The sequence below is a fragment of the Lagopus muta genome, chromosome 9, assembly GCF_023343835.1.
Source record: "Lagopus muta isolate bLagMut1 chromosome 9, bLagMut1 primary, whole genome shotgun sequence".
Lineage (NCBI taxonomy): Eukaryota > Metazoa > Chordata > Aves > Galliformes > Phasianidae > Lagopus > Lagopus muta.
In genome coordinates this window covers 7,246,110-7,271,978 of record NC_064441.1, presented here as the reverse complement: position 1 = coordinate 7,271,978, position 25,869 = coordinate 7,246,110, and the positions used below count along the sequence as shown (strand labels likewise).

At 39.7% G+C, this 25,869-nt stretch overlaps 1 long non-coding RNA gene across 3 annotated transcripts in view; it reads right to left on the bottom strand.

The window, feature by feature from the left end:
* Window positions 1-236: 236 nt before the first annotated feature.
* LOC125697519 (uncharacterized) overlaps window positions 237-25,869 on the bottom strand; it is a 108,790-nt gene continuing 83,157 nt past the window's right edge. Inside the window, exons 4-5 of one of the 3 annotated variants that reach the window (XR_007378824.1) lie at window positions 4,378-4,466; window positions 237-1,456 (exon numbers count right to left, since the gene is read on the bottom strand). This is a non-coding gene — a long non-coding RNA (uncharacterized LOC125697519). Of the gene's footprint in view, window positions 1,457-2,384; window positions 2,494-4,377; window positions 4,467-13,430; window positions 13,958-25,869 lie in introns of those variants that run through there. The other 2 variants (XR_007378825.1, XR_007378826.1) reach the window with 2 other exon arrangements.

Genomic DNA, 25,869 nt, shown 5'->3' with positions numbered 1-25,869 from the left:
ATGCCTATTGTTACCTCTATGCACTAATTACAGTGAAGGGAAAAGGGCAACAGTAAATAAAAAACAGATGGGGAAATGTCATCCAGTTAATCCAACTCTGTCTCCTTCTAATTCATAGGAAACATTTTATTTCTGGGCCACAATGGGTAGTGCTACAGCACATTTCATATGCTGGGAGTTTTTACAGAAGAGGGAGTTCTTACATTACATCTGATATTTTCTGACACTGATTTTTTTTTCTTTACCCTATAGCAGAGCACACGTAGCACATATACATGCACAAGCATATAAAATCAGGCTACATTATTTACTTTACAACTTTAAAAGTTCACAGGTACTTGTTCATGATTCATGTAGCTCTTACTACCTCCATAATAAGTACTCAGTAAGTGAGAGGAACAACAAAATTAGCACAAACAAATTACTGAACTCTGCTCAAGACTCACAAGGGACAGACTCAAAAGTGCTCAGTAGCCAATTCCAGTGTAGCCCTTACCTCCTATCTGCAGGATCTAGTAATCTAGCTTTCATTTTATATGATATCCGCTCACAGATTTTTGAAATAAAACACCTTTGAAAAATGCCATACATCCCATACATAGTGTATAACATACCCAAAGCTGTCCTCATTGCTGATTACAACAACTTGCCAGGATTACCAGGATGCAAAGCTGTTGTGATACCCGATGGGATGACGGATGCAAGAGCACAACCTTCTCAGGTAACAATGCATCAGTCTCTTTTCACCTGCTCCTCCAGTTACAGATTTGCTCTGTTTCATCTGTTTGAATAAGACTGTCTACCAAAAAGGCACAGAAGAGATAAAGAGTCTAACTCATGTCTCATTCTCCACACTGCTACTACTGTTGGTCTCCCTGATGGGCCAACAGACCCCTGAAAAAATGTGCAGATATGTTGAGAAAATTGTCCATAACACACATTTTAGCACTGCAAAAGATATATCACAATGCAGATACTAACTGGAATTTCATGCAGTTCAAAAGATACATCTATCTGCCAACAGATAATTAACAGTGGCATTTTCAGTTCAGCAAAAATAGCTGGAGTGGTAAGTATTTAGAGTGCCAGAGATACTGGTTTCTATTTATACACAAGGAAAAAGGAAAAATCTGCCTGAACCGACACAACTTTTACCATAATATTGACAACAGCCATTTCAGAGCACTATTGTAGAATGTGAGAATTCACAATCATTTACAAACATTAAGGAGCAGGGGGCAATAAAACACCTGCTGCAGTTAAGCAGAAGAGGGTAAGAGATTTGCCCAGGGCAGATAACAGCTCTGTGGAAGCAGCAAAAGCAGATCACTTTTCACTTGTGTTCACCAGCATGTCTCACCTTCCTCTCAAAAGCGTACTAATGGATGTTCTGAGAAGAAAGGACACACATCATTCTAGACCATGTACGGAAATATTGAAATCTCTTCATTTCCTTCTGGAAAAACAGAACACAGAGCATACTTCAGGAGTTTTGTAGGGTGTTTTTATCTCCATATCTCCCTTAGAACTAATTAAGATTTACATGATAAAGGATTGAGGCGCCATGTTTAACGTACTCCAGCCCAGAACACTGAACAACAGAAACACATGGAAATTATTATGAGCATGGTAGCTTCCCTAGTTTCAATTCTTCAAAATATCCCAATCCTTCAGTCCTCAGGCTCACAGATTTTGTTCTTGGATCAAGCACGGCAAATCTGCAGGTATACTAGCTTATGATCCAATAAAAACCAGCCCTCAAGACCCCTCCAAAATGACTTGCTCAGTTTTCAAATTCCCTTTTCAATGGCAAGAGTAGATTATATTTAGCTCATGTTCCATTAAAAAATGCCTGTCTTTAAACAAGGTGCTGTTTTTTATTCTTTCTGTCTTCAGTTATATAAGACTTCACTGCTGTCTCCACTATGATAACACTCCAACAGTCTAAAAAATACATTTCAGGTGTTCAACATGAAGGAGGTTGTGTGAGTTTAACCTTCCTTGGGATCCTTGTGAGCTTTTTGTATTTAATACTTGTTTTATCTGAAGCCTGTGGAGGTTCTAAAATATTAGAAGACACACTTTCTGAGAACTACCTTTCTAGTAGCCTGAAGATATAGCCTTGATGTTGGGCAACAAAGTTATTCTCTGTAATCCCCTTGATGTTGTAAATGAAAAAGAGGATGGAGCTAACATCATCTGAACTTTGGGCAAACCATTTGCTCAAAAGCACCATCAAAGAACCAAGCCTGGCCAAAAAAAAAAAAAAAAAAAGAAAAGAAAAAAAAATGAAAAAGAAAAAAACCTTAGAAAAAAAAACCACCCAAAGCATACACAAAATGAAATTGGTGCAAATTAACTTCATTGTATTTGGAGACCCATACAAAACAAAACCCACCACAGTCTATAAAGCAAAGTCAGAGAAGACAAGGATTGAAGTTGTAGCTTCACAGTAGCCATCTTTTAACAGCTTTCCTTTTTCAACACTTTAACCTAGAGGAAAAAAAAAAAAAAAACTTCCCATTGTTATGCCCCTATTCAACCTTCATTCGAAGTCATTCACTATGCATTAATTACCACTTTCTTCAATGCACCGGGAAGCTCCCAAACATGCTCCTGTTTTCAAAGAGGCACACTTCCATGCCTAAGCTTTTTATATGCAGAGCCTGCTGAATTTTTTCTCCTTCGCATACTTTGAGATTCCCCTAAATTTTGCATACTGTAACTGTTCAGAAAGGGAGGGGGAGGGGGGGGGACAGGGGGCGAAAAGACAAAAGGCTGATTTCATGCTTCTAGAACAGTTGTTTGCATCTCTTTCATTTTTCCTTCCAGCTGTGAGAGGCAGCAGAAGGTTCTTTAGCAGGTGTCCTGCCTGCCCTATGGTAATTTTTAACTTTCCTTCACTTTCTTTTATGTCTGTTGCATTCGTAGAGACATTTTCTCTCCCCTCAGTGCCTTATTGCTGTTTTTCCCTTTTTTTTTCTTCTTTAAACAAAATACCTGATTTTTCCCATATTATGTCATTCTGTTCAGCTGTGGACTCAGTTACAAAAAACGAGCAAAGAAGAAATGTTCAGAAGTCCCAATTTATATATCAAATCTCAGCTTTTTTGTATTCACACCACAGTCTTTCATCACTAAAACTACACAAATACCACACAGACACAGCTGACAACCTGACAGACAAAACCATCTTCAGTATCAGAACTGATCATCTGTATCCTAAACCTTACATCAGATAACATCTCTCCTGCTACCCAGCGTCCCCATCTCTACATGTCAGCAGTTGTAAGGACTCCCATAGGCTGAACATGTGAGTGAAATTAAATATTCACATAAGTCTTTGCAAGGTTACACAGAAAGAAGTTATGAGTTCACTGCTCAAAAGTATATTTTTCTTTAAAGACAAAGAAGTATTTTCCAGAGCAAAACTGCCTCTCCTGACCTCAATTTTATTTGAAAAGCCTCTACATAAGGGAAAACATTACGTAAAGAAAAGAGAAAGGAAATGGGAAAAACTGAAGCTCAGAACTATGAACCCTTTGAAGAAATTCAGGCACCTCCATCAGAGGGAGTTGTTTTCAGATCTTAAAGAAACTCAATGCAAAGGCCTATGTATTCCCAGCATAGTTTGTTCTGCTCTAATACTGCAAACATACAGATAGATAATGCTAACCAATGCTCCCAAAACACATCTTGATTTAAAAAAAAAAAAAAAAACATTTATTTTTTGCAGATCCTTCTGCATATTTTACTGCAATATGTATAAACTGAGCAACAGATGACTTGAAGCTAAGATGGTCCGTTATTGATTTTATTAAGGTTAAAAGGTCACTGCCATCTCCATAGCTTTATGGTCACAGGAGTTTGAATAATGACATTGCAGTGTAAATGCCCCAGTCCTCATCCCTCACAAAAGGCCTCCTTCACTGAAAATCATGCAGGTGATTTTTAAAAGGTACTGATGTACTTTAATTGTTTTCAGCATTGTGCAATGGGCAGTGAGTACTGTAAGATCAATATAATATCTATTGAAATCACTGCAAGAGGAATAATAGTGAAGATTTTCTGATTTGACTACCATTTGCATGGACAAATATAATTATGAGTCCAATGCAGTTTAGCCTCCTCACAGCAAAACTATAAATATTTTTATTTTTTTTAAAGGGTTCAATTCACGATACCTCTCTCCCACTTAAAATGTGGAGGTTTGGGGTTTGTTGTTTGTTTGGTTGGTTTTTAAATGGTCATCTTTTTAACATTTTAGCTTTCAGATTACTAATTTTAAAAAAATCAATTTAAATTTCCAATTTATTATGTGACATTATACAATGACAACCTGCTGTTTGGAAAAAAAAAAAAAAACATATTTCCTACCTTTTTCCTGCAGAGAAAGCTGCATCCACGAGAGGATAAAATGGGAAGCAGGTGAGAAAAGGTCAGGCAAGAGAGAAGTTGATTTTCTGCTGAGGGGAGGAAAAAAAAAGTTCCATTCAGTCAACACAATTCAAGTGCAAGGAAGTGTCTGTATGAGAAAATATTTCTAAAATGGAAATATTTATCGCTATTTTTAATTATTGCTTTTTAAAGATATCTTAACAGGAAAAAAAAGCTCATTGTTTCACTGACTTGTACTAAGAGTCTGACAGCTATCTTCCTAAAATTGATTTGTTTTCCATTTTCATAAATCATCGCAGTGCATTCTGAAATGTAAACACCAGTCCTCCTGCAGCCAAATGCTGAAGATCCCCTTTTTCCTTATCTGCTTTTTCGAGTATGCTGTAAGTTTTCATGTCATTTTGCTACACGTGCTACAAACGCATACCCACATCAAGCTAATGCTTTCAGCTTTAGAACCAGTCGTATTGCCTGTGGCCCCCATGGCTTTCCTGCAGGATCAGCCCCACAGGGTGAGCACACCCCTCCTGCACACAACACCAGGGCCATCACCTCTCCCAAGCACGGCCTGCCACAAGCAAACAGGAAAGCTGCAGGCTAATCCTTGGAAGACAGTTCAATTTACAGGTCACGGCTTGCAAAATCATGATCGAGCTCTGTATCTGCTGCTATAAGACTACACAAATTTTATTTTATGATGAGCTCAAAAGATACAACAATGAGAACAGCTGCTTGGATTCTCGATTACACAGCACTCCGCACGCTGTGGTTCACAGCTAGGATTTCTAGGTGTTACAGTAACACAAGCCATTTGTACTGCTTCATAATTCTAAGATACTCTCCATGTCTGAGGAAATCCCTGTGCTGCTGGCTGACACCCGGTGGAACGCCATACTGGGGAAGGAGCCTCTGTGTGGTCCTTCTTATATCTGGTCTCAGTATTATGAAGTGACAAATGAGACAGAGTGGAGCTTGCTAGAGCGTGGCCATCTGCATGCACCCGAGGGCTGATTTTGCTTTTCACATATTGTGTTCTACAATATCTTATAGTCTGAAGAATGCCACTGCCATTTGCAAATGAAAATTACTCAGCATGGGAGGGAAGAGACCCTCACAGTTACGCTGCAAAACGTTTCATCTCATTTGTTGTATTATCCCCTAATAGCTCAACGCCAAATAAAAATTCTTTAAGGCAGGAAAACCACACACCCTTTGTGTACAAGCAGCTCTGATCTAAGCTGCTGAGTTTGGGTAAGCTGTTACATTTTATCGCAGTGTCTGAATGGCTGAGGTCCTACAGCCATAACCAGGAAAAACAACAGCTTCAGACTTAAAAGAGGGGCTGGCTATCCAGTATTCCATGGAAAGCTTCAAAGTCCAGTTGATCCCACAGATTATAAGCAGAGTAGAAAGAAAAGCCCTAAAGTATATGCTATTTTATGAAAGTAGAGGGGTGCCAAGTCCCACTAAAGGATACCTGAGCACTCAGCCTTGGCAGTCCTGCCAGTGCACTAGGTCCTTTCTAACTCAAGCAAGTAAATGTGACCAGCAAATTTATACTATTTAACTTCTTAAACCAAACAAGACAGGAATGCTTTCCCATTATAAACACAAAATGCATTCAGAAAATAAGCGTGGGGAAAAGTCTTCTTATGTGAAACAAAGCAACGCATGCAGCCAATAGGTCTTCTGGCAGCTCTCGCTATTATTTCCCACTAATGTGTACTTTCAGAAATTACAGACCACCACAGAACACACTTCAGGCTGCACGGAGCAAGTGCCTTTCAGGAAGAGCAACCAAAGGGCCTATTAAAACTGAACATTTCACTAATTTGAAAAATAGATCTATGTTTGGTTTATGTTTTGGTACAGAAGTTTAAACAGCTTCTGCTGTTTTCATTACACTGTTGACTTAAAGAGAGGGGTAATTAGGGAATGTTGCGAATCTGCTTGTGCATTTGGTTACAAATAACTTCTGTAAATAAAACAAACAACTAAATGGAGTAATCCAATACTTTATGCAGAGACAGAACAACCGCCCTGTATCACAGATGTTCTGAACAATTCTGCCCTCCAATCCCCAACCCACAGCAACACTGTGGTATTCATAACCAAAACATCCAACTAAGAGACTGGCAGCAATGACAACAGGATTACTTGTGCTGATGTTCTTCAGTGTGCACTAAGAAAAAACAGTCTAAGAAACTAATCTACTAGCTTGATCTTGACCATCTGAAGAGCTGTTTTTCCCCTCCAGGTACACCCTGACCACTTCCTTTCCCTCACAGACATTCCAAACCTTTTAAACCAGATGTTTCTAGAGAACACAAGCTCTAACTCTCAGCTTTAAGCCTCCTTTTCTGATAAAAAAAAACTTTCTGCTTCCACTGGAACCTTGGTGGCCATCGCTCACCTTATGAGCACTACGTACAAGGAGTAGCTCTGGACCCTTGGATCTCTTGTGCAGCACAAACCAACAGCATCACGCTTGGCAACCCTTACACTTAGTGTTTGGTCAATACTTCCCCTCTGATTTGCTGCTGTTTGCTGTTGTGCATGCAGAAGATGACACGGACATCTACACACACACACACACACACACATACACAGTGACAAGATCCAGTATACAACCATTACTTGCTAAAGAACATGCCAAGTACTAAAAGCACTGATCCACACCAGTTACATGCTTATATTTACAGACGTAAAGTGGTAAAACAGATTCTAAGAAAAATATAGCACAAGGATGACAGAGGCACAAGCAAATTTGTTCACTGCAGAGTGGCAGCTAGTTCACAAAACTGAAACCTAAGAGACTTGAGGTAGAGCTCTGCTGCTGACCTTTTATTCGTGTTTCATTTAAACGCACTAGTACAGACCTGAAAGTACCAAAGCTGTGGAGAAGGTAATTTTCAAGGCTGGAGAGTTATAAATCCTCAGCTTGTTCCATCAAATCAGCCTCTTTGACCTCTCCAACTTAAACTGAAAAGCCTTTGGGGGCAGAGACTCTCCAGCTATATTTTTACAGCGTCCAGAACAAAGTGGTCTGTTATTACTTGGACACTTCTTGGTGCCATTATAACATAATTAAGCACACTGTTTTCAGTGTTTGCATGGAAAAAGTTTGGCAGAAGTACCTCAACTCAACTGTGAGTGCATTATCTCTTCTTTCCAGCTTAAACACTGCTGTGGCTGTGTCCACCTTACATTATACATTAGCATTTAAGGTCAAGAGTGAACTTTTGAAACAAAACTCCTGATATCCTCATTTGTTGTACTCATCCTAGTGATCTCAAAGCACAGAAACTGGATTTCCTTCACATGAAACTGAATTGGAAGCAAGTGCTCACAAGCACATCTAATTCCATTGCTCACATCTAATTCATCATATTGCTTGTGGACTTTTGGTCCACAGGGCTAAGCTAGAAGCAGTTTTGAACTAATAGTACCCAAAACACAGCATGGATGTGAGACTCCCCTTAGCACCAAATCACCTTCACGTTATGGCAGATGTAACCTACACCTACTCACTTTCACAGTCTTAAAAGGGCTTCCCAGACACTAGTGAGTTCTCCAAGGAAATGAACTACTATCATCCCTTCACCAGTAGAGAGGAAAGAAACCACAAACAGTGGTTTGTTCGTGTTTATGAAGCAAACTGTGAACATCTAATTTCCTTTGATCTTCCTCGCAAATTCTCTTTATCTATAAAACATAAGGTTTTTTTAATAAATTATATCAAATAGGAACACTGTAAATAAACCACAACATTTAAACTTAGAAGGAGTCTGAATGAGCCATCTTTTTATTGTACACTACCTTATCTTCAGAACTACTGTGGCCCCATCACCACAGGGTCTCAACTTTCTGATGTATTTAGCATACATCTCTTTTTCATGTGGAACAGGATAGTACATTATTCCCCCCCTCCATTTTTTTTCCCCTTTAAATACAGAAAGGGAAGAGACAAAGACTAATTCACCCAACCAAAGTTCATTTGACATTTGGTGACAAAGCAGGAATTCAGTCCAAATATCTGCAATTAGCAACCATTCTGTTCTATGTAATTTGTAGTTTTCAGGCTTCCGTTCTGCCACAGCCCTGAGATATTTAACTCAACACGTTTATACACCAAATGCACTGATTTTTAAAATTCTGCTTTCTTTCTCTACTGAAGTCACTGTGTTTTATTTCAGGCTTTCTTATCTGAAGTATCTGCACAGCACACAAAACATTTTACAAGCTTCAGTGTAAACAGCAAAAAAACCTTAGCACATACATAGATGTAAATTTATTATTGTGGTCAATTACACAAGTATTAAGAGAATTGAGAGTAAACACTCATCTCGTGTTAATTGCAACTGATTAAGGAGTAGTAAGCACCAACAAACCCCATGAGTCTGACTGTGTTAATTGTGCGCTTATTTTCACCTGTAACCCGTTCCTACTTTTCCCATCATTAAAAGAAGAAAATTCCCTGAATAAATGAGAATAATTTTTATTCCCTGAATTAGAAGAGACAATAAAGTGAGCATGGTATGCCACAAACATAACATAATACTTCAAGTGCTTTTGAAGAGCATTACAGGAAAACACATCATGAAGAAGCAATCATAGAGAATGGCAACACACACTGATCCACTGTCCCGTGTCAAATATTAAGACCACTTAATCTGGGACTATTAATAATAGCATTTCTCCTCTAGCTCAAAAAGGCAAGTAAAGTTCATTGCTCCAGAAGCAAAAGGGTGTAAAAACTGCTCTAAAAACAAAACAAAAAACCCCCACTATACTAAAGACATACACTACATGATGTGGTGATTCTTCTGTTATAGATGGGAGCATTGATCTCAATAGATGGAGTATTGATCTCAATAGCATGTGATTTGAAAGACAAAACAATGCCCAAAATTAAACGGTCAAACTAGCTGGTAAAACTAACCTGGTTGAGAAAAACAGCAACTCTTCTTATACCTGGCTTTATAACTGGATTTAGAACAACTGATGGCAACATAGACTATTGTGCTGCTTAGTTTTTAAGTCTACCTTTGAAAAGAATCAAATCTCTTAATGCCAAAAAATACTGTCTACTAGCATAAAATCTATATAATACAGCCTGCAGAATTTTATCCTTTTAATCCTATACCGAGGTGAAAAAACATTCCCTGGATTACATGTCTTCCAACACAGAAGATAGAAATGCCAGACTTTCTCAAAGGAGCTTATGCCAAAAGTCCACGCTACTGAAAGCAGAAACCTCATTTCTAATATAGATGTTCACCTCTCTGCTACTTTTCTCTGTTGTTTCGTACAAAAACTACCATTGCTAGACTGTACAAACCCCAGCATTTCAGCCAGTGCTTAGAGCACAAACATGACCCTACTTCTCTTGGCTATTTTTAGATGATTGTTGTGGGATCTGTATGTTGCTAAGTCTCAAACTGTTGCACTCCAATTAGGGTTCGGCAGATGAATTCTTGCACTAATACCCATGTTCTTTCTCCAAAAACATGACCACACACCCAATCACATCTTGTCTTCCTAATAATCCAGACACTATCCAAGGAATGGATATCTTAGTAGATTTTTTTTTTCTTGTCCTCCCTCTCAAATTTTCAAGCACTTCAACTAGAACCAGTGGCCACATTGCAGCATCTCTCCAAACATTGTGTGTTCTATGTTATTTCTCTCAGCAAGACTGGTAGTTCATCTGCCATATTGTGGCTTCCAATACTGCTTCCTGTGCCTGTCTGTACAAAACAATCCTATCAACTTAGCCATAAGTGATGAGGGGCAAATGCCTGCTTCCTTTTAGTTCCATTATTATGGAAGCTTTTTGAGCTTTACGTGTTGTGTTACTTCCCTATTGAAAATACTGTTACTTGGCAATCCAACATCTGCAAAGGTTCTTTTCATTTGTGAATGAAGAGCCACCTTCTGTATTTCCCTACTATCATACTCAGTTTCTCAGAAGATTTTGTCCAAATAAGACCGAGATCTATGAATGTGTATTCAAAACAACATTCAAATAACTTGGTAAATTTTCTCTACACTTTTTCGTTGACTTTCACTTAAGTAAAAAGAAATTTCAAGTATTTTCTAGTTGCCCTTGGAAGACTTTCCCTGCTGGTTAGTTGACATTAAGGTTTCTTCACATTCCAAGCTGCTTTGTATTGCTTTCAAGACTTGATGACTGGGATTGTCTGTTCAGAAAACCAATTGGTTTACTGAAACAAAAGACTGTAATTTCCACATTTTCCAGTAAGGCAGTTTAACTCCTCCTTTGTCTGTTAAGCTCTATGAGGCCAATCAAGTTAAATTAAACAACTAGTCAAACCTGCTGTGGTAAAATATAGAAATGTCATTTTTGTCACCAGCGCTCAAGCCTTAGAAACGATACCATGCTGACCAGCACTCTAGCCATAAAATACCTTCTGTTAAGCCTTTAACTTAAAATTAGGTCATCACTCATCCATTGATGCAACTCTTTCGACAAGAATTTCGTGTCTGAGGATAATACACTCAGCACCGTTTTCCTGTTAGGATTTCAGTACCGTAATTATTCATCTATTTCCAGACCCTGATTCAGAACTGAGGATGTGCTATATTTTAGTGGTTTCTACAACAGCTGCAGACAATAGTCAGGTGAATAAATTGTGGCATCCTCAGGTCTGACAAGCATGGTACTCCACTCACTACTGACCTGCCAAGGCAGAAAAATAACAAAATAAAAAACCTCAATTTTGTCCCCAACTCTCCTGCACATCTACTGTTTTCCAGTCAAGACAGATCTCAGGTCTGTAACATAACTCAATATCACTGCTTTTTGCATCCTTGCAGCAGCCAACAAAGAGCCTAAGAACTACCGGAATCTGCAGCTACGTAAAGTCCTTTTATCTTAAGGAATTCTGGGCACCTGCTCCCAGGCTAGCCCAGCAGAACTGCCTGCAATAGTTTGAGGAAAGAAGCTGGAGTCAGGCTGGCCATTTTCCATCATAAACCAAACTTTGGTATTGAATGGAATGTTTTAAATAAATAACCCATTGCTAAACATGTAAAGCAGCAGTTCATTGTACAATTTGCATAAAGGCCTAATATGTAGCATTTCTTAGTATTCTTGATTTCCTGTGAGATGGTATACCTCAAGTCCTAGTTCTACACAAAGAAGAAAAGGATAGAAACCATATTTCCTCATGTCGAGCCTTGCCTCCCTGCTTCAGTCTTCTCCCAAGCCATTCCACTCTGCTTCTTGGGGAATTCCAGAAGAGCCCATAAGGCACAGACCATTCCCAGGGGTGCACGGCCAGGGATGCCAAATGCAGGCGGCTGCCCACTTTACTACTGCTTATTCTTTACCCAGCAGTTACTGAGGCTTTTGCTAAAAGGTCATCCCTCTTGGGAAATACCATCAAAGAATTATACCTACAAAAGGCTGGTGTAGCGGTATAAATGTTACAATGGGTAAGAAGTACTCAAAGCATGAATTGGATTCAGAGGCTTAAAGACTATTTCCCCACGGCAATGAAAATGTTTATTTAAATCTCCTTAGAGCTGGAGGCTGAAAGTCCCTGGCTATAAGTAAATACATGTGTGTATGTGCACACATACACAATTATTTTCACATGGGTCCTGAGTATGAAAGAAGTACTCTCAACTTTGCGTAATTCCAGCTGTTGGGAGACTATAGTAAGCTCATTTTATCTTTTACTCAATACGATAATTAACATTCCCTCACAGGAAGGTGTTCCATTTTTCCACAAATGTAGTTGTTCTGGAGTGATACCGCATATAGACATAGATCTAAAGAGATGCAAACAGTCTTGAAAGTCTAAACTGACACAGGACTGAAGTTTTGCCATGAAACTTTTAAATACGTTATTTGGTGCTATGACAAAAAAGCAGTAAAAAGTAGTGTTGTTTTCTAGTTAACTGTGGATGGCTCAGTGCTCCACGAAGGCTGCTATACTAGATCCCTCTTAACAACTCTCAAATCCAGCTCTTCTCCTGCCAGCTGGTGCAGTCTCACACTGCACGAAAAGGATGCTGAGCTGGGTCAGCAGCAGGGCATTATGGCCAAGGAGAATTTCAACTTTTAATCCTCTCCTGGTACAGATTCCTGTCCCCAACATTTCAGTCACTTAACTCCTCTTGGTTAGAGACTCTGCTATGAATAATAATAGCTACTTAAGTTGCTTTGTTCATTATAGCATTTCACATTTTTATTTAGCTGAAAGGGAAAGAGGAGGAAAGAGTGGGTGGAAGAGAGAGTAAAATTAACTTCCCCCTCCCCCATCCCTAATACTCATCTCCATCCCCAGCAATGGCTGAGAGGCACAAATACACCAGGGCTCACACAAACACACAATGGCTGGGAACCTTGAACAATGCCCCTTTCTGAACAGTGACATCTCTGCACAAGCAGTCAAGCTCCACTTCTCCCGTTGGAAAAAGCTGATATTCCCCTCACACAGTACTCACACGAAACAAGTCAATTATTTGCGTGAACCCTACGGAATCGTCTCCATAACCCTCTCCAGGACCCTCAGGCCAACCCTTGACACAGGAGCGTAATCGTACAGCACCGGAATCAATTACACTTTTGGAGAGAGGGGTGGAAAAAATTACTTTGTAGACCCACCGCAAATTGCTAAGGCTGTCCTCTGGCTCTCTTGCTGCTCGAATCCAGGAAGTGCCTCTCAGTTTAATTTTCAATTATGTTCTCATCACAATTTACAACAGACAGTGTGTAATTTACGGCAATTACCTCTTCTGACGTCCCCCCTTTAAAAATTTCAGATAAAGAGACAGACAAAACCTGAAAGTGAGCCAAGCTCACCTGGCCTGCCTGCTGCATGAAGTTGACATTATGGGGAGAAAAAGGTATGCCTGACAAGGCTGTGAAGGAGATACTTTACAGAGTCGTGAATGCATGCTGACAACTAAATCAAGCAGAAGAGGAACATAATTGTTGTGGATGCATTCCTTTATTTGTTAATGCATATATACAATATCATAACAGCTGAATATTGTGTAAAGGGGTAATAGGTAACGCAGACTGTCATTCTGGGTAAAAGACTTGTGAAAAAAATGACTTCACTTCAAAGTCATCCAAGCCACTTTTTTTTCTTTTTAAATCAACATAAGTATGTCATAATGAAATAATAAAAAGTAAAATGGAGAATTTTAGAAAGACAGTTGAATATTTTAAAGAAATGCATGCAATCATTTTGCTTTCTGGAACCTAAAATATCTGAATATTTTGCAGGTATGGCTAATTTAACAGAAAACAAGCATTTGACTTGTTTGTTGCTAGCGAGTGGTATTTTTCTCCTACACTGATACAGCATCTTTAAGTCACATTATTTTTGTTCTCTTTACTACTTGCAGTTAAGATATTTTCATCTGAAATGTTTAACTCAGTAATAAGTATCTGAGTGCCTCAAGGGGTATGTACTTAGTAATTGGGTGAGGATAGACACAAAGACCATAACAAAGCACAAGTGATGCCATCTTTATATTAACAATGACACGCATTGTGGTATTCTTCATTTTCGAAGATCTGAAATTAAAACAGAAAAAAAAAAAATCTGCGTGGAGCACAACTAACAGTTTCTGGAACAAAATCTAGAGCTGCTAACAAATATTTTGACAGCCCAGCATTTTCAGTACAAAGAATGACTCAAAATTGGGTCAATTTCCCTGCAATTTCATTGTTGCTACAGATTCTTTCACTTTTCTGTAGCATGAAGGTTTCTTACTCTTATATTTTCAAAATAGCTTTTTTTAAAAAAAAGTTTGTTTTGTTTGGAATTGGAAAACATTTTTTCCAGAAGGTTCCTTCATCAAGAGTTCTGAACCTGGGAGTTCAACTCAGGTATAAAAGTGTAGAAAAATATATGCAGATTAAAGGTAATTTAAAGAATTCAGGATGGTACCTATTTAGACTGAAAAGATACTGTAACACACATCTGAATTTGTAGGCAAAACACTGAACTACAGATGGTGCTGTAGAATTTCTCCCCATTTTCCCTTGAAGATAAAAACAAACCTCAGGTAGACTGTGAGCTATGAGGCCCAGTAAGACTATCTTTCCTAATGAAAGCTCTCTTGCAGTGTTTTCAGAGCTCGTACTGTGTTAGCATCATCTTCAGTGATCTAACTCATTCTGCCTGCTTGCTTTAACCGCTAGTTATTTTAGAACAGTGTTTATTAAATGGCAAAGCATGAATCACAGATACCTGCAGTAAACCATGAACGAATCAGGTGAGCAAGTGCTTAGAGAAAACTATTGTGGACCTGGTATTTAATAAGAGCCCCTCCTCTAAAGTACGTAAGGTCACAGAAGAGACGGGAATAAAAACAAAGAGGCGCTAAGGCAGCTGTTCAGCATACAGCATCAGGTGAGCTGTTCAGCTGAGAACAGAATCCCGATCTCCCAACCCAGTATCCATTTTCTTGGTGGATAATGAGGACAAGGGGTTGAAGACTGCATCATCTTCATTATTACAGTGCGGGTTCTTGCTAGCAGAAAAGGAGGAGAGTGAAGGGATTTTCCAAACTGGGGAAACTCCAGCAAACAACAGAAGAGGAACTTACCAACTTTAGCTTTGGGATCACACATTTTATAGAGGAATCAGCAGAAAAGCATAAAGTTCTACATGTCTCCCCCTGATAATAGCTCAAGAGAACGTCTGTGCAGCTTGTGAAAATACCACAAAAGAAAATACCACAAAACACAGGGTTTTTTGTTGTGGTTGGTTTTGTTTTTAAAGCCCTTGAGAACGATGAGGTTAAACACTGCATGGTGGAACAATGGACTCTGGTATTGAGGTGAACTTCATTGCTCTAGAGTAGTAACACCTCTCCACAGCTCCTTTCTAGTAGACATCACCTTCAGACAGCCAATTAGCCTGCGTTTCCCACTGGCATAGCAATTTGTTCCCATTTGTATCCCCTAGTAGCTAGCAGTGTGGCTGTCCCAGAACCTACAGTGAGGAAGCACCACAAATAGAGCAAACTTGAGGAACTCCGCATGCAATTTTTTCAGCTTCCTTCCTACATAAGGATTTTGCATCAGTTAACAGTGAGTAATGAATATATTCCCTTCAGCATGCAAGAACTTGCAAGTGAACTCCTTGCCTTGTTTAAGTCTGAGTAAGCTCCCTTTGAGTTCTGTGTGGCTGAAGGGGACAACAGTGATGGTCCACAGTCCATAAATAAAACCAAAGGAATCAAAATCTCTTAGGACAAGAAATCAGAATCTCCAGGTCTGAGATGCCAACTGTGGAATAGAAGAGTTTAGGTCTGGAGCCAAGCTTTACTCTGTCTCTTCTCTCGCTACTGGCTCATTTGCCTTTCACTTAGAACAGGTAAAGGAAGCAGACAAAAAAAGGAAACCTGAAACCTGTCATTCTATGAAATCATCACAAATGTGCTAAATGTATGTGGTTCAATTACCAGTAAGAACACAAAATGTTACAATTCAAAATTTTAACTGTCTCAAGGAAAAAAGAGAGAAGCCAAAGTCACCAGGCCTTTACCCCAGAAGCTCTCACAGCCCAAGCTGTAGCTAACTCAATAATTACATTGTACTGCCAGCAACAATTCAGGTTGTTTTGTTTTGTTTTTTTTTTCTCGCCTAAGGGTTCCAACACATTTGCACCATAGGGAAGCCTTTTCTCTTTACATCTCAAAACTCTACCGCAAACTCTTCCTTTATTCATAACAGCCAGATCCCCAGCTGAGATAGGCACTTTCGTATTGCTCTAGATGACAGTTTTCTGCGTTCTTTCCAAGCTCAGGGGGTTTAATAAACATATCTGGCAATCTTTCGATAGCTGGAGGGCCTGGGATGACACTGTGTGCAAACAATATGCTCTCACTGCTAGGGAAACAAGTTTATTCAATTCAATTAATAGATTACAGTCAAGATACTTGTTATCCTGCAATGAAAAATAGGAAAAGAACTCTGAGAATTAGGGTAGGTCGCAGGATTAGCACCTGGCAACGCAGCAAGCCAGGCAAAATAAGACAAAAAACACTCGCTGATAGAGTGCTACCAGTGAACGGTGACATAGCCCAGGGATCTCAGCAGAGAACTGACTTTAACTCAGTTAAAACTGAACTTAGCCCTCTGAGTCTACAAAGTCTTGGATGCAGCATTTTTAAAATGAGTCTTCGAATCCTCCTGCAAAATAGAGATATTCCTCTTAATTTACTCAACTCCATGGGGTGTTTTCCATTAGAGAGAAGCAATAACTCTTCCTTGGTGAAACTCCACCGATTTTAAGCCAACCGCAGCTGCCAGGATTTGGTTCAATGTTTCAAAAAAGAACCTCTGCTTTGATTTTAAAGTCTTTTTAAACCAAAGCATTTCCTTAACATTAAACATTTCATTGAATACAGAACTTGCTTCTAAAATGAATACCTCCAGCACAATCAAATGGAAAAAATAAGGAAAACAATTCAACTTTATTGATGAAAAACAGTCCAAGAGCTGGTGGTCCTGTGCTCCATGAGCATTAAATACTGATCTGCAACGATTTCTCCCTCCAAAAATATGCCCAGAACAAGTTTGAACTTGCAGAAGTTACTACAGGAATCAGACTCATTTAACAACCAGAGTGACAGGTAAATTTGCCTGAAGGATGATTTGTGGTTAAGGCACATAGAGGAACACAAGAGATACAAACTATTTCATACCACAGGCTTGCTTCAGTAACCGAATCCCCAGGAGCCTCAATTCCTGTATGTAAAATGGGGATAAAACCAATTCTTCTGCCTGGTTTGCCTATTCTTTCTGGCAACAGGGATTTTATCTGTGTATCTCCTGTGTGCAATGGCAGCCCAGGTAATCATGAGGTCCTTGGCTACCAAAACTCAGCTCAGGTTAAGGGCACTATTTAAGAAATACTCATATTTCAGTAATCAGAGGCTTTACTTGTTTCTCATGCCCCACCTATAATGGGGGGAGAGGAAGGGGGGTGGAGAATACTGAGAAAACACTGAAACAAATACAAAACCAGCATGGATGCTGGCAATCCTACAGCCTAAAAATTACAGCAGAGGGACCAAGACAGAAAAATAATGAAAGAGTTGCCTTTGGAGATGCCCCAGAATAATGACCAACTCTCTTAGAGCTGTTCTGGAGCATGCAGCATTTAAGAGGAAAATCATATTTAGGACCTGGCTAAGGCTACTCATTAACCTCTCCATATGAATCCCACAGAGGATTTATCTGAAGCCAGATGCCCTTTATTCCTGCTATGCAAGACAGAAAAGGAGAGGAGAACACATACGCAGAGAACGGTTCCATTCAAGCAGCTCTTGGTGTCCATGAAGTCACATAGCTGTGGTTACACACTGGATGCTATGCCAGCCCATCATTAGCAATTTTGTCTCTCGTATGATCTTGGAACAAGAAGTCCCAGTGACCCATGGCAGAAGAAAAGCAAGCCCAGTCATCTGCTTACTGCCATCATTCCCAGCCTGGACCACATAGCAGTTGCTGTCATAACCACACGTGCTCAGCTCTTAAAACATCAATGAACAGCCTCTGTTTCTATCAGTCCAACCCACATGCTTCCTATTACCTACATATTCAAGATTTCATTTCAATAAATGCCCGACTTCCATAAAGCATTTCAATGAGATCTCTAAGAACTGGGTCACAGTAATTAGTACAGTTGAGTGAATAATCAAAAATTAATTATTTACTTAACTTAGCTGTTCTTTTGTTCTTAGATTAACCAGAAGCTCACGATCGATTTCCCTGAGCATTTTAGCAAACGTCTTTTTATGTGAATATTCTGTGTCCTGCTCAGGAATTTTCAAAATTTCAGCTGAGTCCGAGTTCCCAGCAGGATCTCATGAGATCACTGCTCCTCTGTAACTGAGAAAATCCTGAAGTGCAAAATTCATGCACATTTTAAATTCGATTCCTAAAAGTAACTCATGTGAAAAGCATTTTATCCCATACACTTCAACTGCTTAAGGCGTTCCAAAAATCAGAAACGCGCAATACCAAGAAATTGCTAATTTTTTAATGAAGTGCTTTTGTATTACTGACTATCTGTTATAATTGCTGCATTGAACACACTTGGAACTGGCCTGTATCCAGAGCAATAACTTTCATCCTCAGTTTTAGGTTCCTTTCACTATTCAAGAAAAGCTCTATGGAAATAATACAAATAGGATAATAGTCAGGATGAAACTTTTACTTCAAACTGCAGCAGAGTTTACTGTGAATATCCACAGAATCTAATACATGGTTGCACCTTTCCCAGTGATTTTTTTTCCTCACTCTCACAGGGAAAAAAATAGTCTTTTTTTTTTAAGAAGTAAACACTGTAACTAAACTCTTTCATGAAACCACCCTCAATATCACTGATTTTCTTCCACTTATCTGTTTTTGAAGTAAAATACAAGATCAAAAATGCTATCAACCACTGCTCTTCCCTGATGCTTTAAGTACATGCTTATGTTTTATACATCCTGCTGACTTTGCGGGGAAAGTCAGGACATTTTTGCAAGATTAGAATTTGCTTCCTGCAAGGCTAAGGAAATGATACTTAATCATTGAAATATAGCAAATAAATAAATCCTTTCTACTAAATTCCTGCATAAAAATCAAATCCTGCTTCCACTTTAGTAAATAATAAACACCAATTAACTTCTAGCAGGCAAGATCAGCCCTTAAATGTTATACGAGGTGTTACAGCAGAGAAAAGCTGGAAAATGTTATATGCTACAGAGTAGGAAAACTAGGCAAAGCAACAGAACAAAGGCAATTCATATTCTGATCTCCCATCTCTTTCAAGCGGACATTTGTTTGCTTTATAAGAATTTGCTGTCTATAACAAAAGACGTACCTATTGAAAACCTTAATATTTTGATACGTTAAGGAAAAAAGGCCTTGTTTCATAAAAAAATCCAGGTATGTCAATCAGTCTTACTGTTCTTAAGAAAACAAACGTCACTTAAGAATTAGACCTTTTAAAGATCGCTAAGCAGAACGCTGTTTGAATGAATTAGCCAAATCTACACTACTTACCTACTTTGTGGGGGTCTGTTCTTGGAACAAACATTCCCCAAGCTCAGTGCACACAGTGCTTGAGGAACCACTCAGGAACTTGGAACTATATTTGAAAATAGTTTGTATCTGTAACTGCTATTAAATGAAAAGCAGAACATCGCTGGTTGGGCAGCTGCTAAGATTTTATAATCACACAATAGAGAGGATTATATATACGTAAAGGGTGCATTAGACTACTTTCTGTGCTCAGTTGCAATTGTACAACCTTAGGAAATCAATGGGGTTCCACATTTGCAAATGATGAGGGGTTGGTCCATTCCTTTTAAAAAAAACAGTTCAATTTGAGAGAAAATGATTGTGCTTCTCCCTCTACTGTTCTATGTCTCATAGCTAACATCTGGTGAAAATTAAGAAGCAGTTTTCCCCCCTTCTCCCTCACCCCCAATCAAACAACAAAAAAAAAATCCACAATACAAAACCTCGCATATATATCTGATGTATTTTATACATATTCATCCTCATAACTTGACAGATGGGAGGAATCTTGCAGTCATTTCTGAAAGCAGACAAAAGGCCGTTGGTTCTGCTCCACATGATGATTTGTGAAGACAGAATATCACCCGCTTCCGTTGATGATTATATAGTTCTATCCATCTGTCTGCCACTGGAGGTTGTGAGAGTGAGATACAGCTCACACCGTCTTCATAAACAAAAGTAGACTGTGCTGTCAGTAGTCAGACACGCCAACTAATTGGAGCTGTCGACAGACACAATATTCTGTGTCAACAGCTCTGGTAACAGTTTGAAACAGCAATGATATGTTGGGTGATGGTGAGGATGACACATATGTCTCTAATAGCATGCTAGAAATCTGACATAACTAGAAAAGAATTACTAAAATGTAATTCCCAGCATCTAGTTCTGCTGTTACGACTTACCAGTCAGCACAGGGAGGAAAAAGATGTGTGTTCATGTGAGTGTGCTTGTATACATCTTCCTCTCTATCACTTTGTGTGCTGACAGCTTAATTTGACACTCATCGTGCCTAACTTTAAAACTAAGCCTCCCACTAAATTTTCAGGTCACCAAAATTCCTGCAAAATGTTGAGTTTAATAAAGGAACTTTTTCCACCACTTATGAATTGAAAGCAAAATAAATAAGGTTAAACAGCAGCCACATTAAAGGGACAGTTCTTACTGTATCTGTGCAGGAAAGAACAGTACTGTCTTACTGAAAAGTGATTTGGTAGACTCAAATCTGAAAGACAAATTGTCCTCTCATCTCCAACAAAATCAATGAACATTCTTAATTTTAGAGTTAAGCATAGGAATAAGCATTTGCAGGATTAGGGTTTCAGTTTCTGCTTAGCGGCAGATAAAACCTTTATCCATCATCACTTCCTTTGGATTTGAAAGCAGATAAGTGCATTAAAAAATCATAAATAAAGCACCAGTGGAAGAGAAAAAACAGCCGTTTGCTTTGCTCTGCTCTCACATTTATCTAAGATGCATCCCTGTTACATGTCACACAGTGCTGGTAAGACTAGGCCAAATAGCAGTACATAATGAAAGCCCTTTTTCCCAGAATTTCAATAAATGCTATACAAACATCCCATCAGAGCAACCATGACAATAAAATGCAGCCATCTCTGCAGCATTAAAGCCACATGTGAGTACTCACATAGGACCTGCACCAATAGCTTTGGCATCTCAGGCCCGGAGCAAAGACAGCCGCAGTGCACCCTTCACATCAGCTCTGTGGTGGAAGTACCGAGTACAGGCACACTCCTGGATTTGAACATCATCCTTGAAATCAGATTATGTCAAACAAGCGCAATTATGAATTCATCCCTCTTTTCTTAGGACAGAGCTCTGGACTTGTATCCATTCAGGCAAGCTAACTGCAGAGCAGCTGTCAAACCTGTCCTGCCAGGTATGACAGCACTTTGAGGTATGACAGGCTTTGAGGCAAGGAGCAAACTTCTTGTTTTGTGTTCCTGTCTCACACCCAACCCGGGACCTGACAGCCGCCATAACACAAGGAGTAAAACAGTGGCAGCCCTTTTGCTGATGTCTACACCCAGAGCGTAGCCAGGGTGTGAACAACCAGACCTGAAAGACTTTTTGTGCCAGAGAAGGAAGGGAAGGAAGCAAGCTGGAAAAGCCACAGAAGGACTTTGATAAAGGTCTTCTGCAAAGCACCTGGGAACAGGACTGTGGGGGTAGGTAGCAAGTCCACATCTAAGTAAACAGCTTGGGAGGGTCAAGCTGGATCCCAGAACCTCCTTTCTGAGACACCTGCATTGGCAGAGCTCTGCTCTGAAGGGAGGATACCAACATCCACATGGAGACACACTCCAGTCTACCCACAGTCTAATGCTAAAAGGACAAGACCTCCCTATTCGCAGCTTGCTGCCAAACTTAGATGGCAAAAGCCAAAGGAAACAGGTTGGAAAAGACGTGCCTGGAGGGCAGGAAGTCTGGAGCATTACTGAGGAACATGCAGTGACAACAGGTGAGGTTACAGAGGAAGAGCCTAGTCTTGTTTGCTGCATAAATCCCTATATTATCTCTTGCTACTTGACCTGCTAGAGCAGCCGGCGGCACAGGGAGCCGGGGTGCCGGCCTGAGCTGCTGCTTCCAGCCAGGAGAGGGCTCAGCTCCAGCTCTGCCCATCCGCACACTGCTGCTTTGCACCGATGCCCCTTGTTAGCCATCCGGGCTGACGGTGTTCAAAATCGCATGGAAAAAAGCCTAACCAAAGAGTTAGATTGGCTAACTAACTAAAGAGTGAGCCAATAGACTGTTGCCAAAACCATGAAGTTAGAAAAAATCTGTCACAATATTTTAAAAGAAAGATTTAAAAAGTGATAAAAGTAGTCAATATTATTTTCTCTGCATAGCCAAGGTGCAAGTTGTTACCCAAGATGAAGTGTGTATAAATAGTGTGTCAGCTTTGTACTGTAAGTGTGACTCCAGCAGCTGGGCTGTTTGCATGAAATGCAAATTTGAAGCCATTCAGGGAAAGAAGAATGAAAGCTTTGGCACTCACTGGGCAAACACTAACGGGTACGGGAAGAGGGCCAGCAAAAGAAAAACCACATAAAGTAGTGGGTGGCCAGGCTTAGGGCAAGAACAGTTGGACCAAATACCTCAAATGATCCGGTTCAAGGCAATCATTGTACACTTCAGAAGTTTTACTTTCCAATTCCAAAACATAAGCAGAGACCTTACTGCAACTGCTACTACTGAGGACACAGCAGTGATGACAACCCACAGACACTTACTGACATTCACCATGCATTATGCTTACCCAAGCCCACTGTGTCTGGCTCTGAGTCATCATGAGCCACAGGACAACTCTATTAGTTGCCATGCTCAAAAATTAGTGACAAAATACCTATAAAGCTTCTTCCCCCCCCCCCCCCCCACCCCGAGATCAACTGAAGTAGCTTGGAAAGGTTAAAGCTTACAGCTTTAATCTCAACAAATAGGAGGGCTGACACTGAAATGATGCATAGCACAGACCCTGTGGCTTACCAGTGCAAGGGTATTTCAGGCCACTTACTACTTCTGTGACACACCAAGTTCTTTATGGAGCCTAATTTCTTCCTACAGATACCCAGAGCAGAATTACACTAGATTTGTAGGTTTTTTCTTAAAGAAGTTTATGTAGGCACAGCATCAGCAGCCTCTGTGTGTTAAATCACATTTATTTCACCAAAACAAGCCAGGGCCTAATGTATTTGAACATGGGTTCATTACTCAACCCCCAATGTCTTTTCATGCTGCTTAGGACTTTCTGCTTTGTACCACATTGGTATTTAATAATTATTCTATTTGTCTCCAAAGCCCTTTCACCACACCTTGTGTGGCACATTACAGATGGCCTAGATTTTTCAGGTACAAATTGCTAAACAATTACTGATGAGAGAAAGGTCATAATAATAGGTTACAGAAGCCTTTGCAGTCTGCCTTTACTTCATGGCCATTTATAAAGAACCATTTCATCCCATTGTTATAATGATGAGAAGGAAGTAGTTTAAGGTAGTTATAGACAAGCAAACAAAAGGCAGGAGAGCAGTGCTGTATAACTTCTACTTTCACTTCCTGCCTACTCCATTACTTCTGGCATTATGGGAGAAATAACATGATTGGAATGACCTAAAGGTTATAACGGGTGGGCAAGGTTTACCTTGTCGAAAGCAGTGTGAGCACTGTTGGCTAAACCTTTTTGAAAGCTGAAAGCGGTGCCGTTTAACAAAAATACCAAGCTGTCATTGCTAAAAGTACATTACTTAGAAACAGTATTTCTTCATGGGCTTTTTTATCTCTATTTTCCCCCGTGAAATGTTTTGGTTTTTTTTTTCTTAGGAAAAAAAAGCAGGAAAGGAAAAAAAGACACAAAGATGAAATCTCTCTTAAAAGTTGAAAGAGGACAGATTTTGCACTACCAGAAACTCCATTAACTTCATATGAATACCACTGGCTTTAAGACGATGAAATTGAAGTCCAAATGGTCCAATCTACAGAACAACAAATGAAGCAAACTTCTTTGGACTTCTAAAAGAAAAAAAATTCAATACAATCATTTTTCCCCCCCACTTGGGGGGGGGGGGGGGAATCTCTCCGTTATCTGGCTTTCTCAGAAGTTGAGGTATAAGACATGATCGCAAGGAATGGAGGAATCTTGGGTCCAGTCACAACTCATTGAAACACACAAGAGTAAAAGTCCAGCTTTGGGAAAAGAGAAAACATGCTATTTGAATGAGCAAGAAAAAGTGACTGAGCCAACCAACAGCGGTGAAAGCAAGAAAGTAGTGCTTTGGCACTTTTAGGCAATGGGTGAGACTCTTCAAACTTGGCTTTAGAATTATACAAACTATTCAAATTACAAAAGAACAGAATGTTGATGGCATTGAATCGGTAATACTTCCCAACACTTCCACCTGTGTTGAAATTATAAGGCACCTTAGCTGAAAAGCAGCCCAGCAAGCAGGAGGCAAGGCCACCTGGAAGATTTTGATCACCAGGCAAGATCTGGATCTGCAGCAGGGAATCTCTTAAGATTTCTTCTTCCAGAGAAGCTTCATGTTCCAACCTAAGGAAACTGCCTGTGGAAGTCCCCACAAAATACCATCTTCCACTTATTTCCCAATGACTTTTGTGACGTTAGGCCTTAATTTCAATAAGCTTTAGTTTCCCTTTTTTGGGGGGGAAAAAAAAAAAAAAAAAGATTCAGACACAAGTTTATCAATTAAAAGATCACTTATCTTTGCACCATCCCCATGCCGTTCCCGTACTCTCACATCAAACTCTACAACAGGTGCAGCGCAGAGAAGGCAGCTGGGCCAAGCAGATCCCCCTATTACTTATCCCCAAATATCTTGGGGCTGCATCACAGTTCTCACAAACCAAACAAGTCAGGCCAGGCTTTTCTATTGAAGGGAAAGCCTCACTTATTGCAAGGGCCCCAGTGCAGCCTGTACTGCTCCAAGTGTGCATGGTCAAATGTCACTTTGCTGTCAGCTCCAGACCACAGACACAGACACAGACACAGGCAGAGCCACACCACCACAAAAAGCCCAGAGAGGAAATGTTATTGCTTCCACATTTCTTGTTTCAGAGCAGGGAGAATTCCCTGCTCCATCAGACTGAGCATAAGACAGAAAAATTTCACCACAAATTTTTATATTGGCAAATACAGACCAAGCCTCCTCTTTCAGCAGATTCCTATTCACTGCTGTCCAAAATTTAACCAGTTAAATTGATAGCCTTAAACATCACTTTATTTTTTAGTCTGAGGCTATTTTAAAAATAAAAACAAACAAGTCCATAAAACAATTTAAATGCATCAAAGTTTATATTCCACATCATGTAGTAAATCTTACTCTCCTTCAGGAATCCAGCCAGCCAAACTTGTGTTCCTTTGGCCAGTTGCTGGAATAATAGCCTCTCCTTTGTTTCATCATGACTTGATTACTATAATTATTTGCTCACTAGACTTTCAGCTACTGCTCTGATTGTGGGGGATACAGAATACAACTGGTAGACTACATGCTGCATCTAAGTCTTTCCATCACATTAGCCCTATATCCCCATATTAAGAGAGCTCCATTGCTTCCCAATGCAGCAGCGGCCTGATTTTTTAGATCTTCCTACTAATTTACAAGGCTTTACATTGGAAGCCTCAGATAAATCTTTTGCTGTTCCATGTCTGAAGAGTCTTAGGGCTGTACTTGTATATGCTTTTGTCTCTCTCATAGTGTTTTAGACCCTGAACTTGTTTAGCCTTACTCACATGAGCAGGTTTACAGACTTCAATGAGACTGCTTACATGAGTAAGAAGTACTCATATGAGTAGATATTTGCAGGCTCAGACCCTAAGTGACTTGGAGAGCTTTACTATTATTCACTTCTTGAAAAGCACTTGCAAA